General features: G+C 45.5%; 1 protein-coding gene across 1 annotated transcript in view; it reads right to left on the reverse strand.

The window, feature by feature from the left end:
• Nucleotides 1-4192, reverse strand: part of LOC132389004 (NACHT, LRR and PYD domains-containing protein 3-like) — a 28672-nt gene extending 24480 nt beyond the window's left edge. Inside the window, exon 1 of the mRNA XM_059961421.1 lies at nt 4141-4192. The gene's annotated coding sequence lies outside the window, so the exon portion shown is untranslated. The remainder of the gene's footprint in view (nt 1-4140) is intronic.
• Between the last annotated feature and the right edge of the window lie 10207 nt (nt 4193-14399).

Raw genomic sequence — 14399 nt, forward strand, 5'->3', positions numbered from 1 at the left:
AGGACCAACAGGTTCCGGGACAGCTTCTTCCACCAGGACTTCAGATTAATTAACTAACGTTAATTTGAGGTAATCCATATTATGTAGACAGTTTAATTTATCTTGAATTATTATAAATTACTTTGACTGCACATTTCACCTTTAGACCGAGACGTTTTGTAAAGAGTTTTACTCCTCATGTATGTGAAGGACGTAAGAAATCAATTCAATTTAATTCAATTCAAACTTGCTGATTGTGCCTTGTACATCCCTATACAAATCAATGGCATGAATAGTGAACTACAGAAGTCTCGACACTGACACACACATCCCACTCGCCACAGGCTTCTATTCGCTAAAACCATCTTTAATCATCTCCCCCTGCTTCTTGTTCTCGATCCCGGTGGGAATCCACCTCGCCAGCGCCCTGTGAATCCCACGTGACCGAACCATCCAGATCAGTTGCCATGCGGGATATTAATACAGACTTTACCAAGGTTCAGATGAACAACATCACTGCTCAACTTCACCCAACTCCCTATTTAACGCTTAAATAACCTCCAAAATACTCGACAGATGTGATGTTCTATTGGACAGTGTAGTTGGCGATTTCTCCATAACCAATGCCCAACCGCTCAGGATTTCAGCTTCACTGTAGACTGAGGAAATGCCGATCCCAGCTGTCGAATTACCAACCTGGACTGAAGCCCGTATACTGCCAATTCCATATCCTCAGAGTCACCAGCCCAATATCATCACCCATATCATCAAAGACGCTTTGGTGCCGGTGATTTGTCGAGGTGTTCCTGCCATTTCCAATTTGCCGTGACTAAGGTGGAATTGGAACTTAATGACCCTCTGCCGGGGCCGGTGCTCAGGCTGGTTCCCCGGTCTGTATAGAGGATGCGGATACATTTCAGCCTGACCCCAGCAGCTAAACCGAGCTCATTTGATCACAATCTTCCTGCTGTGTGGGATCTTGCCCCACACAGCTGGCTGCCATGTTTCCTGCAGTGTAGCAGGAACAGAATGTAAAATTATAAAGTAGAAACGCTGGGAACTCAGTACATCAGACTACATCTCTGAAAGGAGAAATGGTGGAAGACCCAGTTCCAGAACTGAGACTGTCCAAGACGCTGCCGATCTGCTGAGCGATTCCAGTATTTTCTCCTCCTGACTTTAAATTTCCTGCAGCTGTAGTATTTTCTCCTTCTTCATTTTAATGCACAAATAGTAACTGATTCCCACCCTAAACTGTAATTGCCACCACATCCCTACCAATTTCTTGGGTCCTCAGTCCATTCTGACCCTGGTGTAATACGTTCCATATAGTTAATGCTCACAGCGTCCTTTCCTCCCACTGTCATTACTGACACACCCATCACACTCGTCGCTGGCCTTTATTTGCTAAATCCATCTTCAATCATCACCCCCCGCTTACTGTCATTGGGCTCGATCAAAATACTTACGTATTTGAAAAACTACAAATTGTTTGACAAACATAACATCTCACTGGTTGGTCTAGTCAATGATTTTCCCACAGCCAAAGTCCAATCGTCCCGATCTTCAGAATCACTGCACACTGTGCGAATTTCAATTGCAGCTGTAGAAATAACAATATACTGCCCTATCCATATTCTCAGAGACTCCAGCCCAATATTATAACCTACACAAAAACTGCCCACTGAGGCTTTGCCACCAAAAATTTGCTGTGGTGTTCCTGGCATTTCCGATTCACAAACTAAGGAGAACTGAACCTAATGATCGTCTATACATCTTATTTCAAAATTCCTGCAAAAGAACATTGTTTGTTCGTTCTCTCTCTCTCTCTCTCTCTCTCTCTCTCTCTCTCTCTCTCTCTCTCTCTCTCTCTCTCTCTCTCTCCACAGATAATAAATGTTGGGGGCGCCGGAAGCCGGTCAACAAATTTGTGTAATGCCACCCCTGCCAGTCTGTTAGTTTTCAGTTCATTCCTACTCTTGTGCAATACATTCCATGCAGTCAATATTCACAGCATCCTTTCCTCCAACTATCACTCAGTTACAGTTGCTCCTGCCATCACTCTCTCTACCACAGAGCGATAGAAATGTGCAACACTTCTTGCAGCTCCGAATGGCTGTTACCTTGGAAACGGAGGAAGTCGCTCACCGCAAACAATTAAGAAAGGAAATAACAAACTCAATATAATATGTTCTGAGTTTCATTGTGACAAAAACTTAGCACTGCAGCCATTTTGTAACGGTGAAACTAAAATTTAATGGCTTAATGGCTGCCTTTACATTGCCTCGTGCTGTATTCAATTAAACATCAATTAACCGAACAAAAAACACAGTTCCTGGAAACTCAGTGAGGTAGAAGTGCAGTATAATACTTCTGAATGAGACAAAGGTTAGAAGAAAGATGTTTGACATGTGTATCCTTGACGTGGTTAGATACAGGCTGGAAGGAATTTGAACAAGATGGCATGGAATGATCAGGTAGAACCAGGAGGGAGAAGGGATCGAGAACAATCACTGACGGTCCTACAGCATTACACAGATACTGAATTAATAGTACATACCACTATATGCATATGATCCTAAAATTTCAAATATATAACAAACAATAAGAACTTTCGCATATACACTTTGCCCCTGAATGCACCATAGAAAGCATCCCATCCCGATACTTCACAGCTTCCTACTACTATTGTTCTTCCTTTGACTGCAGGGAATAGCAGAGAACTGTGGACACCGCTGAGCACATCATAGAAACAAGCCTCCCACCCATGGACTCTCTGTATACTTCCCGCTGCCTCAGCAAATCAGGAACCATAATCAATGAGTCCCAGAATCCTAGACATTCTCAATTCTCAACCTCCCATCCGATCGAAGATAAAATAAAACAGAAAAACATCCCAGCGGGCTCAAGGACTGCTTCCATCCTGCTGTTGTAAGCAAACTGAATCTTCTTTAGCATGCGAAATTCTGCAGATGCTGGAAATTCAAGCAGCACACACAAAATGCTTGTGGAACGCAGCAGGCCAGGCAGCATCTATAGGGAGAAGCTCTGTCGACGTTTCGGGCCGAGACCCTCAGCATGATTAGATGGACTCCTGATCTCACAATGTAACTCCATGTGACATTGCATAATATGCCTACCTGCAGTACACTGTCTCTATAACTATAAAGCTTTGTTACACTCCGTTAATGTATACCTAATATACCAGGGGTGATTGATGAGTTCGTGGCCTAAGGTAGGAGGAGATGACTTATTAATTTCAAACTTTCTGCATAATCACTCAAAAAGCTGAACCGCATGTGCACGTAACGAGAGCTGTATAACTCATCTCCTTCTACCTTCGGCCACGAACGCATCAATCACCCCATGCATTGGACACTTCCTGGAGGTCCAAGATCCGTATGCTCCACAACCGCTGGACTAAGTGTGTAAATGTAGGAGAGGGCTATGTTGAAAAAATAAATGTACTAGGTTTTCGGAAATTGACTCCTTCTCTCTCACCCCTCGTGCTGTTGTGACGTATTGATCTGTGTGGAGGCTATGCACGGCAAGATTTTCATTGTACGTCGGTATTTGGCAATAATAAACCATTCCCCATTTAAACTGTGTGGAAATATTAGACAGTCTGAGTTTCAGCTCGGGAAGTTCGGGAGGGCGATTTCACCAAAGTGCACAAATTTTTGAGGAACAGGCAAATGGAAAAGGCTTAATTCTCGCATTAATACGGTTATGTACCCAAAAACATTCGCTGCACTTCGGCGGGTCGTAACAGTGGAATGGAGTCACGAAACAAAAAATAATTGCCCACACAAAAAGAGGGGACGTCACAAATCTGCCATGTCTGAACTGACTTAAGATAAAACTACTCATACACATGGAGCAGTGTCCCGCAAACGCGATTATTCCGTTTAACCTCCGGCTGCAAGAACACAAACAGCCGAATTTCCCCAGGTACATCAACGGATAAGTGCAGTCCCGGCATTATCACATTACCCGTTCCTAGGACTGAAGCAACAGGGGCTGAGCGGCGGCTCATCTCTGGCGGTTCGATGTGAAGGCCCTACAACCCGGACCGACCCCGGCAGGTTCTCTCCAGCAACCCGGAACAGGTGTGTTAACGGGACTCAAACATGCCCGCTTGAAAGGGCCTCAAATACTCACCGATGGGAACTTGATGTATTTGCCTCGCAGACAGCGATCCTTCCCCCGTCTCCCCGCGACGATACGCTCAACTCAGAGCGGAAAGTTAACCAAGACTGAGCATGCGCAATTTGCGCCGCGCGTCTTCAGAGCTGGGGCGGGGCTTTTAGAGGCGGAGCAAAGGGGTTGGACAAGAGAGCATAGACCATCGACCATGGGGCACAGAGTTGTTCAAAAACTTTAAAATAATAACAATAATAATTATATTCTCCATTTTAATTAGGTGGAAATATTAGACATCCTTGTTTGCGGATTTGAATCCTCTGGAAGGAGGCTTAACTGAAGTGTGCACATTTTAGAGACACACAGATCAATGGAAAGGCTTAATTTTTCCATAAATACGGTTGTACACCGTGAAACATTAAAGCACAACAGCTCGTAGCAGTGAAATGTGTCAAAAAAAAACCCACCCACAATGAGAGTGCGTGACAGATTGGATCTCATTGCCTTGACAGAACGGAAGAAAGATTAAAATGCACAACCACGGGAAACAAACCCTCAAATGTTGCAGATCTGCGGTAAAATGGGAAAATTGAGCGGGATGAAGTGACTGGCTAAAGGTCTCCCTCCTAAACTGGTGACTCTGCTGTTCGCCCCTTACACGCTGCATGAACCTCCTGCTGCATTTTCCACATTACTTCATATTTACACCAACTACTTTTTAAAATTATTCCTCTGTATCTTCCTCCTTTCTGCTCCTTTGGTTCAACGATTCATGGGTCTGGCCCCCATACCAGATCGTCATACAGTTTACAACCAGACCGGAAATGTGCAGGTTCTGTTCAAATCAGTTCTATGTTTAGAAACACTAACTTCTATTCGTATTGCCCCCGCCTCACTGGAGAGTAAAAATGTCACATCGCCAAGAGAGAAACTGCAGGATGCGGCCATTCAGCGGATCGAACGATCAACAAGTTGGCTGCTGCGCCCCAATCTCAACCACATGTTTCTGCCCGATCCTCATTTTCTCGATCCCTTCAGTCTCCACACATACCGCCGACCTCTGTTTAATGTGAGGATGATCATGAACCTTTACTGCTTTTACTGGTGGGGATTTACAGACATTCGCCATCCTCGGAGTGGAGACATTACCCCTCATCTCAATTCTGAACAGTCAATTTTTCATTTTTAATTGGTTCAACCGCTGCTGATGTTGTGCATTTCAATGTGTTCTCTACTTCGTCCTCGGGCCTCTAAATTAAAGGCTTATCGCGCTTTATATTTCTTCACATGATGACCCGACCACTCCAGAGATCAGCCTAGTGAATCTTCATTGCATTCCCTCTCACTGATACTCTCTAACCTCTTTGTTATTCCTCTATGGAAAGAAAACTTTCAAAATTCTTGAGGAACTCGGCAGGTTAGGTACTATCTGCAGAAAAGAGTATGCATTCGACATTTCGGACCGAGCCTCTTCGTCAGGACTGAGATGGAAGAAGGGAGATTCCCAAATTAAAAGGTAGTGGGAGCGCAAAGAGGCCTTCTGGAAGGGGATAAGGGAAGCCAGCTGGGTGGGAAGCTGTTGGAGAAGAAAGAATCCTATTGGAGAGGAGAATGGACAGTAAGAGAAAGTGACGGAGGCGGGGGCCCAATGGGAAGTTATAAGAGGTGAGAAGAAGTAAAAGACCAGAGAGTGGAATAGGGAAAGGGGGAGAGGTGAAAATTTTGATCACCGGAAGGAGAAATCAGTATTTCTCTTTTTGGGGTCCTCTACTATATCCGGGGTTCCTGGTGTGGCCTCCTGTATATCAATGAACCCCGATGTAGACTGGAGACCGCTTCACCCGAAAAAAAAGGATCTCCCTGTAGACACCCGTTTTACTTCCACTACCCAATAAAATTCCGACATGTCAGTCCCTGGCCTCCTCTACTGTCGTGATAAGGACACACTCAGGTTCGAGGAGCAACACCTTATATTCCTTTGGCTAGCCTTCAAGCCGTCGCCATGAGCAACGATTTCTCGAATATCTGGTAACTGCCCACCCCCTCACTCACCATTCCCCATTATCTACCTACCTGCCCATAACTTCCCTCTGTTGCTCCTCCCCCCTCGTTTTTATTCATGGTTTCTACTCTCTCATATCAGGTTGGCCCTCCCCCAGCCTTTTATCTCTTTCACCAATCGGCTTTACAGATCTTTTTTCTTCACCAATCGCCTGCAAACTTGTATCACTTCCTCCACTCCCCCATCTATTTTTTTTTTATCCTGCCTTCTCTCCTTCCATTACAGTCCTGAAGAATGGCCTCGGCCTGAAACGTCAACGGTTGACTTTTGCCAAGAGATGCCGCCTGACCTGCTGCGTTTCTCCAACATGTTGTGTGTGCGTTGCTTTCGAAAAAGTTGGTAATCAAACATCCAATTAATCCTTTTTGCCGACACAGCGTCCATATCCTTCCATTTTCCTCACATCAATATGCCTATGTAAATGGCTGTTAAAGGCCACGAATGTATCTACATCTGCCAATACCCGTCAGCACATCCCAGCTACGCACCACTCTCTGTGTAAAAGTACTTGCCGCTCACATCTCACATCTCTTCTAAAATAACCCCCATCTCATCTAAAATTTCAAATCTAGGAAAAGATATTGTCTCTGTACTCTCGTAATCCTACCATCCTTCTGGAAGTCTTACACCGGCCTGCACGGCCCCAGAGAAAAGAACCCAAGTTTGTCCAACCTCTCGTTATAACTCATGCCCCGTTATCCAGACAAAATCCTGGGAAACCATCTGCACCCTATCTTAAGCCTTGACATCCTTCCTAGAATGCGGCGACTAGAAATGTATGAAATAATTCAATTGTGGCCGAATTTGTGTTTTATAAAGCTGCAACAGAATTTCCTGACGTATCAACTCAATGCCTTGACTAATGAAGGCAAGCATTCCAGTTGCGTTCCTACCCACCCAGTCAATCAGTGTGGTGCCTTTCAGGGGACTGTGAACTTGGAATCCAAGATCCCTCTGCTAATGAACATTGTTTAACAGTGTACTATCTCTTTACAGTTGAGCTACCCAGCTGCCACGTTGAAAATCGCTACTCAAATCTCACTGAGTTTTCTGTGGTACTATTGAATGTATTGCCAAGTGCACAAGTACGGGAAGGTACAGGGACAGAGAAACACTGACTTGTGGCAGCATCACAGGCAAGTTCATTCAGATAAAACACGGAACACAAATTATACGATTCTCTGTCAGTAACAATATAGAAATACAAGTTTTATGTCATTAACAATGTATAAATATGATATTTATGTCATTAACAATGTATAAATACACATTTGATGTCATGATCAATTTAAAAGTACACATTTTGTGTGAATAACAGAATGGGAAATGTACTTGGACCCTCAGACAAATTGTTAACACAGCTTAGGAACTCACTGGGACATTCTGCAGGGCCAAGAAGGCTCTGTTCATAAATTCTCTATAAAAACACAGGCAACAGGAACAGGCCACTCGGTTCCTATAGACCATCCTTTCATTCAACAGGACACCGGGTCGATCCATCCTTGACCTCCAACACCACTGTGGTCTACACTTTTCCCGGACCATTGGACCCACTTACAGGTCGACAATCTGCCGGTGTTTGACCCCAGTGTGGTGAATCCTTCTGCTCGCGAACACCGTGGGTTCAGACATTTCCGTAGACGAGACCCTCCTGTCCCCACCGGGAGAAACATCCTGTCCGCCCCCTCTCACACCACCTTCATCCTTTCAATAAAATCCCCCTAACCCTTCTCCCGCCATCATCTGCCATGATCTCTCCTTCTCCGGGGAGCCAGCAACTGGCCGACGGGCCGAAAGTCTCCTCCTACCTGTCAGCCGTACATCAGACTCCGGTCGCAGGAGACGCATACAACTTCCTTCGGAGGGAAATGGAAAAAATGTTTTACAAAACGGGGTTGGGGTTTTGACGTTTCTTAATGATTTCAGTCGGACAACAACATTAATCACGGTGTTTCAGTATTGAATTCAGTGTTGTGTGACGTAAAGTCCCATTTATCGTGCTCAGCGCTGTCGTGTTGCTGTTGGAGTGGGCAGCATGTGGTTTGTCTCGAGTTTGGTCACAAAACCCCAAATCTTGTGGGGAGCTCTTTCTCGGGATAATCTGGTTTGAGGTGGCTCCGTCATTTTGCGATCTCGTATTTTGATAACCAGAGGTTTCACTAATATGAACGAGAATTGTCAGCGGGCTAGACACATAGCGTATTTGGCAACAGAACAAATATCGTCCCTGCAATCTTTGTCTCCTGGGATACTAAACACTCTGACAATGTAGACCACAGGTACTCTGTCCTCTGAAAGACAGATAATCATTCAGAAAACTGAGGGCTGAGAGGAATTATGTTTGTTAGTCATCGTAGTTCGCTCAGAGTCGATTGGATGGTGTTGATGTGGATATCGGACGTCTCCCAGTGTAAGGACGGACAGCTAAATCGTCCGCGTTGTCGGTCTCCAGCCGCTCGTAGCGCTGTAGTAACCTCCGGCGACGCGCAGGGGCGTTGTGGGAACTTTCGGCAGCGGCAGGCGTAGTGCCGATCCCAGAGCTTGCCGGTTGTTCTCCTGTTCGGGCGGCAGGCCTGGGCTGTTTTGTGGAAATCGGGGGCCGGTTGCCCCGCTTGGAGCTTTCAGTCCGACCCCAGTTTGTGGGATAATTTAGTTGTGGTTCTCAAAACTGGGAGGAGGTTTGGGGTGAAGGTCTTTGTATGCGGGGAATGGTTATGGGTGGACGTGTGGGTGTGGAGTGAGTGATGGGAAAGTTGTGGAGCCGTAGGCGTGGTGGTGGCGATGTTATTGGAAGAAAGTTGGATGATTGGAAGTTCCGTGACCCGGGAAGGATGGACACGGGAGAAATTAAGTTGTAAACAAGGGAGGATCTGATCTATTAGATCAGACAACTCGCAAGTCCCTTCAGGAAGCAACAATTCTCTATTCATAATAATTATTGTCCAATGTTGCTGTTAACACTGTGTTTGTTGCAAAGCCCAAGAGTCTGGGATATCTGTCACCGTCATGGGCTGCGAGAGCAGATTGGGAATGGGGAAGGGGTGTCAGTGATGCCTGCATTAGAGAAAGACAGGAGTTTGTACAGCCTCCTGTGAGATATAAATGTCCTTACAGTGGATTCAGTTCTGGTGCCATATGTGGAGTTTGCAAAGGGAAAGGGGAAAAGGAAGGGGCTGAGGAGAGAGAGTTTTTACTGGTCAGCAGTGAAGGAGTACACAGGTTGTCTAATGTATTTTTTGAGTTGTTCTTTGAAGATTTCACAGATTGTGACTGAGGAAGAGACTTGTTGAGGGAGGACACCCGGAGGTGAGCAGGTCAGATACGGTATCAGAAGAGTGACAGAGATGTGATTTCCTGCGTCACGGGTACAGACAGTCGTCTGAAGTGAGGAGTTTGTATGGAGATGCAGCTTCCCTGGAGGTGGAGGAAAGAGGACACACCAACAGGTGGAACCAGCTGCGGGAAGACATGGTTTGTTAGGTCTGACGATGAGCTGAATGTACCATATGTCACAGTGAGAAGGTTATTTTTACTGTAAGGAAGCAAAATCAGTGGAAGAAAACACAGAAATTTCATCAATTGCCAGTTGTTTCGCAGAAGTGACCAATTTGTATTTTACTTTGACAGAAACAGCTATTCACAGTGGTGACAAAGGGGTTCAGTCTGGTTTATTTCAGTTTGGAGAGGGGTGTGGAGTTTTGAAATCAATGCCTTGCGGTGCCACCATCGTTAATTTACCGTGTCCGGAGTGGAGGATCACACAGCACGGAAACAGGTCTTTGGCCGGCCATACCTGTTCTGACCGTCCATTCACTGTCCACACTGGCCCCATTTATCAGCACTTGGTTCACAGCCGACTGTATCTCGGCAGTTTCAGTGCTCATCCACTTCGTAAATGTTGTGAAGGGACCTGCCACCACCACCACCTCGGGCAGTGTGTTCCGGATTTCAGCTACGCTCTGAGTAAAAAGTCTCTTCCTCAGATCCCTCTAAAGCTCTTCATCCTCTGCTTAAATCTATGCCCTCTGAACAGTGACACCTCTGTCCCAGGATCGTGGCTGATCTGGGCATCAGTGAGGCCTTTGAGAAGGTTCACATGGTAAGTTGCTGTGGAAAGTCAGATCACACGGGATCCAGGGAGAGCTGGCTCACTGGATGCACAGTTGTCTTGATGGTAGGAAGCAGAGAGTGATGGTGGGAGGCTGTTTATTGGGCTCGAGGCCCGTGTCTAGTGGTGTTCCCCAGGGTTACACATTGCTGCTTTTCATCTACATCAATAATTTCGTTGAGAATGTAGAGGGTATAATTAGCATCTTTGCAGAAAGTACGTTCAAGCAATTACTTTTATTCAGATAGTAAGTCTAGACAATCCTTGTTTCTATCTTGCAGTTGCTCTCCCATTACCTGCTACAGCTGTGTCCACCCTCCCGCACCTTCCCCACCCGCTTTCCCTCTCCACGCAGTCTTTGTTCTGAACCCCGACAGGTTATAGGTTAAGGATGAGAGGTGACATATTTTAGTGGAACCTGAGGGGTGAGCTTCTTCAGTCAGAGTTTGGCGAGAGTGTGGAACGAGCTGTCATCATATGTGGTAGATGCAGATTTGATTTACAACATTTGTGAAGTTCTGGTGAGTACAGAATGGGAGGCGTACGGAGGACTTTGATGCAGGCAGTTGGAACAAATCATAAAATATCATTTTGGCGTGGACTAGATGGGCCGACAGGCCTGTTTCTCTGTTTTGTTCTCCGTGACTCTAATAATATTCTGATTTGTAATTTCCACAGTCAGAGCTTTGCTGCTAATTACCGATCCCAGTAATTTACAGAATGGGTGTAGAGGCTGCCCCGTGACTGCTCCTGTGATCACTGGGACGTCCCATCACTGAGCAGATATTGCCTTCTCCAATCTCTTTAACTCAGTCTGTCACTCAACAAGTTCATTGTCTACAGGAAATCACAGAACTCACAGAGAAGGGAACCCCGTCAGAAGATTCCTCGCTCTGCCTCGGCCTGGTGATTGGGAAAAGGTCCCAGTCCCAGGGAGTGATGTGCGAATCCTTTGTGGAAATGAGGCATGGGTTTGCAAGATGGGCACAATGCAAGATGTTCTGAAGCTCTTGGTATGGCAAAACAACACAATGAACTGAAAATCACATTGAAACATTGCAGGCTGAACAACGTCATAGAACATAAACATAGAACATAGACTAACATCTATCTTCAGCCTACAATGTTTTTAGGTCTCTGAAAGTGGCCAAGTAGATCAGTAATCAGATGGCAAACTGAACTAATCTAGTTTGTACAGACAATGTCCGAATCTCTCTGCTTTCCTCTCATTCACATGTCTATTGAAGAGGCTCTTAAATGTCCCCGATGTATCTGCCTCAACCAAATCCCAGGTACTCATTTCAGGCACCAACAAATCTGTGTAAAAGAACTTGCCTTTCACTCAGAGGTTGTCTTCCTCCTTTGAACTTACCCCCTCTCACACTGAATGTATGCCCTCTGGTAATCGACTCTTAAAACCCTCAAAAGAGATACTGCCTGCCTACATCTGTACTTGTCATGATCTTATAAACCTCTATCACATTTCGCCTCAAACTCCACGGCATCAGAGAAAACAACCCAAGTTTGTCCCACCACACGCCCTCTAATCCGGACAATATCCTGTTAACCGCATTTGCACCTTCTTCAACTCCTCGATTCCCTTCCTAGAATGGGGCAACCAGAGTTGAACGGAATACTCCAGATGCAGCCTAACTAGAGTTTTAAAAGATGCAACATAGCTACCTGACTTTTAAACTCAGTACTAATACTTTCATAATTTGCCCTGCCCTAGTTAAATACCCTCGCATAATGCTTATCCACCCCTCCACCATACTTTCCTCCAATCATCACATAATTATGTCTGGTCATGCCCAGCTTTTTAGCCCTGGAGAAAAATTTCTAGCTGTCCATTCAATCTGCTGTATGCCTCTGATCATCGTGTACACCTCTATCAAGTCAGCTCTCCTCCGCTTTTTCTCCAAAAAGACACTCTCTCGCTCAAAATATCATCACAGCACATGCTCTCTAATCCAGGCAGCATCCTGGTAAACCTCCTCTGCACCCTATCGATAGTTTCCACATCATTCCTATACTGAGGCGCTTTATAGGACACAATATTCCAACTGAACACAATTTTCCAAGCGCAGTCTAACCGGGATTTTTAGAGTCACAACGTTACCTTGTGGCTCTTGAACTCAAGTCCCTGACAAGTGAAACCGACAGCCAATCCGCCTTCTTAAACTCTCTATCAACGTGTGAAGAAAGGTTGAGGGATCTATAGGTGTGGACCCTATCATCCCTCTGTTCCACCACACTGCAAGCAATCCTGTCATTAATCCTGTATTCTGCCTTCAAATTCGTCCTTCAAAAGCGATTCACTCCACACTTTCCAGGTTGAACTCCATCTGCCACTTCTCATCACTGTTCTGCATACTTTCAATGTCCTATTTTAACCTACAACAATCTACTACACTATCCACAACTCTACCAACCTCCATATCATCTTCAAATTTGCTGATTCCACCCTTCCACTTCCTCAAACAGATTACTTATAAAAATCACAAAAAGGCAAGGGATCACAGGACAGATCTTGGCGATTGTAGGGATGACTTACAGTGGACTGAAAAGCTTGAGCATATAGATATTAAGAATCAGAATGTACTGCAGCCTTTGGAAAGCATTAAGTTGGATAAGTCTTCGGGATTGGATGATATGTATCCCAGGCTACGGAAGGAGGCAAATGAGGCTATTTCTGAATCTCTGGCGATGATCTTTGCATCATCAATGGAGACGGGAGTGGTTGTGGAAGATTGGAGGGTTGCGGGTTGCTGTACCTTTATTGAAGAAAATGAGTAGAGATAGCCCCGGAAATTATAGACAAGTGAGTCTTACTTCAGTGGTTGCTAAGTTGATGGAACAGACACTGAGAGGCAGGATTTATGAACATTTGGAGAAGAATAATATGATTAGTAATAGTCAGCTTGGCTTTGTCAGAGGCATGTTGTGCCTTACGAGCCTGATCGAATTTTTTGAGGATGTGACTTAACAGATTAATGAAGGTCGAGCAGCAGATTTAGTGTATATAGAATTCATGAAGGTATTTGATAGAGTACCTTGTAACTCACGACAACCTGTTTGACCCTTGCGTCCTAAACCTTAAATCATCTTCTTTCTTCTTCTTTTCCAGATGTTGTCAGCCAGGGTTCCTTCACCCTGCCATCCTTTTCCTGCCGATAATACCTCGACATTTCCGTTGTGCAATTCCCAGAGAAAACCCCTTCCCGAATTATGTTCCGAGGTCTGAGCCTAATAGCATTATAATTGCACTATTTTGGAGCTGACAACAGACCGTGGGGAATTAGCAGGGCAGTGTGATTAGTTTGGGGACTGACGTGGAGCTGTGGGAAGATAGCGAAACAACGAAATTAGTTTGGGAACTGACGGACTTTGTGGGCTTGGTGGGGCATAGGACTACTTTGTGTACTGGCATAGGGCAATAGGATTAGTGTGTGTTCCTTGCTTACGAACGGAGACTGCTGGAACAGGATGAATCGCAGTATTTAATTATACTTTACATATGTCTTGGATTTGTGTCATCCCACAAATCGTCACAGATATCTGTCGAGCTAAATTAAAAACATACAGCAATCTACCTCACCCTTCATCGACGAGCTTCTGGAAAAAAAGTCTGCGGAAGGTCCGACAGGCCACCCAGGAGGTTGGGGTTCTTTGGGTCCCTGGAATGGAGTCTAGGCTTCGGTCGGTTTCCCTGTTGAAGAAGAAATATTTTCCGGAGGGGAAAACTGGTAAATCCAGCGTATAGGGTATCACGGCCCAGGACATATCCTTGGGGAGGGTGGAAACTCTCCATCCCCGACTCTCCTTGAGCTGAATTCGATCCGGGTCCAGGGTGCTCTGAGCACTGGCCGCGTTTCCAGAATGGACAGGAGGTTGGCTATGTCTCTGGCTGCGTCTGCCCTGGGACCCTCCGCCTCCCGCCGGCAGCCAGGGAGATCATGCATTCAGAGAAGAGTAGGATTCGGCCGCAGGGAAAGTGATCGCCGTGGTAGAGGGAGTGAGGGCCACGTTGGAAGAGCGAAGGAAGTGTGTCGTGGAGATGGGAAGAAATGCAGTGAAATGATGTGAACATATCTATCAGATCGATTG

Source organism: Hypanus sabinus, unplaced genomic scaffold (genome assembly GCF_030144855.1).
Source record: "Hypanus sabinus isolate sHypSab1 unplaced genomic scaffold, sHypSab1.hap1 scaffold_458, whole genome shotgun sequence".
Lineage (NCBI taxonomy): Eukaryota > Metazoa > Chordata > Chondrichthyes > Myliobatiformes > Dasyatidae > Hypanus > Hypanus sabinus.